This window comes from Halyomorpha halys, unplaced genomic scaffold (assembly GCF_000696795.3).
Source record: "Halyomorpha halys isolate HHAL.00 unplaced genomic scaffold, Hhal_1.1 Scaffold1603.1, whole genome shotgun sequence".
NCBI lineage: Eukaryota > Metazoa > Arthropoda > Insecta > Hemiptera > Pentatomidae > Halyomorpha > Halyomorpha halys.
In genome coordinates this window covers 13429-16819 of record NW_027105287.1, presented here as the reverse complement: position 1 = coordinate 16819, position 3391 = coordinate 13429, and the positions used below count along the sequence as shown (strand labels likewise).

Genomic DNA, 3391 nt, shown 5'->3' with positions numbered 1-3391 from the left:
AGCATCATTTCTGATCCCTTCCTAGCTAGGGTATCTGCCATCTCATTACCTTCAATCCCCTCATGTCCTGGGGTCCACATCAGGGTCAGTTTATTGCCTCTGGCTAATTCCTTCAGTCTCTCTAGGCAATTCCAGACTAGCCCTGATTTTATAGTATAGGACATTATTGCCTTTAAAGCAGCCTGGCTGTCTGATATTATATAAATAACTATTATAAAAAAATTGTTAATAATTCCCAATTTAATGTAATCCTAAATATTATTGTTAAAAATTCCCATTTATTTCATTACTTCAATTATGTCATTCATTATGGTATTTCTCACTTTCTCCTTCGTATTTTTTTTTCATTTTTATTTTTTCCCCAACCCCTAAAACAGAATATAATAAAAATAACACAAATTTACAATTATTGGTCTCTGCTCTTTCCTTGTACTAGATCAGTGCTCCATTCTAAGTAATGATTAAACATTATATTATTTTTGAGTTTTAAATATTTATATTTTCATTTTCACTTACCTATATATGGAATATATAGTAAGGAAAAGTATTGTGACCGTGGAAAATTTCGAATTCGATTTTTGGCAAAAGTTGTGAGGTCCCTGTGTACAAATAACCTAGTCTTCAAATTGGTTTGATTGTCTGTTTCTGAACATGTTAACTCAAAAACTAAAAGTAGTATAATATAGGAATTACATATTAAAGGCAGATATATGCTTGGGATAAATCAGCAACTTTGTTTTCTAAAATCGACTGACAGAAAACCCAACTTTATAGAATCGATTTTTACCATTTTTTCGATTTTCTCTTAAACCTAACACAGATAGATAAGAAGTGATTTTGATTAAACTCGATATATCGATGTAAATTTGATTGACATTTAATATCAGATTGGTCTTAACCACATTGAAATATTTTGAGATGGCATAAATGATAAATTTTGAAAAGATCTTCCTCTTAAGTACTTTTAATTTATTTTATTTGAAATAAATAACAAGTTATAATTGTGGGAAGTAGTAAATAATGAATAAATATTAAATATTTAAAAAAAATTATGAATAACTAAATAAGAAAATAGGAAAATAGTAGATTCGAATCGATCTACGATCTACATCTGATGAAAAATCAGTAGTTAGTGTAATTATTTTAGGACATCTATATTTCAGGAACAATTAGATGTACAGATGTCTATTAGCACTCAAATTAAAGTTAGTTTAATGTATTTTAAAGTGGTTTATGACATTTACCTTCGTAGGAGTAGTAGTTTCAATTTATAAATAAAATTTTCACATGAAATTTTTTCTGAACAACTATAAATCAATTTATTTTAACAAATATCATGAAAACTACTACGAAGATAAAGGTCATTAACTACTTTATAGTACATTAAACTAGCTTTAATTTGAGTACTAATAGACATCTGAACGTCCAATGGTTTTCTGAAATAAAGTTTTTCAAAACTCAAACTTATTGTCTGAACAAATAATTTAATAAAAAAACTTATTTTTCATTCGGAGCTCTATATCTTAAACCAACAACACTAGAAAATCTAAGAGAACATTTGCTGAAATATGAGCCCTAAGAGAGCTATTTACGTCCAATAGTTCTCGAGATATAGCTTTTTAAAAAGCATAATTTCTTAAAAATCTACTAAAAGACTAATCTTTCAGTAGATTTTTAAGAAATAGTTATAACTACTAATAGTTAGCTAATTTATTTTGAGAAATCTATATCTCAGGAACTATGTGACGTACAGATGTCTATTAGTACTCAAATTTAAGTTAGTTTAATGTACTATAAAGTAGTTTATGATCTTTATCTTCGTAGGAATAGTAGTTTTCATGATATGGGCTAAAATAAATTGATTTATAGTTGTTCAGACAATAAGTTTGAGTTTCGAAAAACGTTATTTCAGAAACCATTGGACGTACCTTGGACCCTGTTTCATAATGAAAGCTAATAGTATTAGTTCATTGTACATGTGTTGAAACTAGTGTGGTAATAATACTAATACTTATTTTTTTCATGATAGGGATGACTATTAGTGATATTACAGGAATTAAAAAATACTAAATTATTAATGTCTAAAAATACTAAATTATTAATATATATACTAAAAAATAATAAATTATTAATGACTTTTACATTCGTAGGAGTAGTAGTTTTCATGATATTTGTTAAAATAAATTGATTTATAGTTGTTCAGAAAAAATTTCATGTGAAAAATTTATATTTATATGCGAATATCATGGAAACTATTACTCTTACGAAGGTAAATGTCGTGAACTATTATTCCTACAAAGATCATAAACCACTTTATAGTACATTAAACTAGCTTTAATTTGAGTGCTAATAGACATCTGTACGTCGAATAGTTTTCTCAAAATAACTAACTATTGAATTTTCAGTGCATTTTTATGAAATGTTGCAATTCAAAAAGCTACTAATTAACGTAAATAATTCTATTAGAGTCCATGTTTTAGCAAATTTAGTCTTCTTTAAATGATGTCCTCTTAGGTTTTCTAGTGTTATAGGTAGTTTTTAAGATATAGAGCTCCGAATGAAAAATTAATGTTTTTTGAAGGTTTTGAAACAGCCGCCATTTTTTATTTCCCCTACCTATACTTGGCAGACTCATTAATTTTGACTTATAATTATATATAGTTTTCATTAAAGTAATTAAAAATTGGGCTGAAATAACTGACTTTATTATGTATAGGGTGTTTAGGGTTAAGTCTTCACACTGAAAATATGAATTAAGGATCACGAAACAAGAAAAAAAAAACCCTATGAAGGTATGTCCGTTAACGCTAATATTCACGTCTAAAGATTCCCATTGTTATGACTTATTTAGATTATAATTAACAAATTAATATGTGTCTTAAATACTTCATTAATGAAATATGAACATTAAGATTCATATCAAAAGTTATTACCTTGAACATTAAGACAAGCTCGGCATCTTTCTACCTTAGTTATAAAAATTCTAGATCTTCAACGTAGCGATGAATTTAGGTCTTCAACATCTAACAAACGAAGAACGTCTAAACAATATGTCTTCTTGGACTTGGACCTTAAAGAGCTTATATTCTTTGGTGTATTTCCTAGCTAAAGGATTACTTTGAATTTACTTTGTTATTTTATTTCAGATGGCATTTATTTATTTTAAATTGTGAGTGACAAACGATATATTATAAGTAATATAATATTTTAATAAGTAATTTTTTTTTTTTTATGGTCTTTTATCTAAAAGTTAAAAAAATAAAATAAAAAGAACTGACAATCAGAGTTGGACAAAATTTAGCTGTTAGTTTCATCCATAGTTGATTTTTGCCCATCTCTGCTGACAATGACGTGGATGTCTATTAGGACTCAAATCAAAGCTAGTTCAATG

The 3391-nt window shown here is 27.2% G+C and overlaps 1 long non-coding RNA gene across 1 annotated transcript in view; it reads right to left on the bottom strand.

Annotated features, from left to right (window-relative positions):
* Nucleotides 1-3036, bottom strand: part of LOC106690178 (uncharacterized) — a 14033-nt gene extending 10997 nt beyond the window's left edge. Inside the window, exon 1 of the long non-coding RNA XR_001344541.2 lies at nucleotides 2934-3036. This is a non-coding gene — a long non-coding RNA (uncharacterized lncRNA). The remainder of the gene's footprint in view (nucleotides 1-2933) is intronic.
* Between the last annotated feature and the right edge of the window lie 355 nt (nucleotides 3037-3391).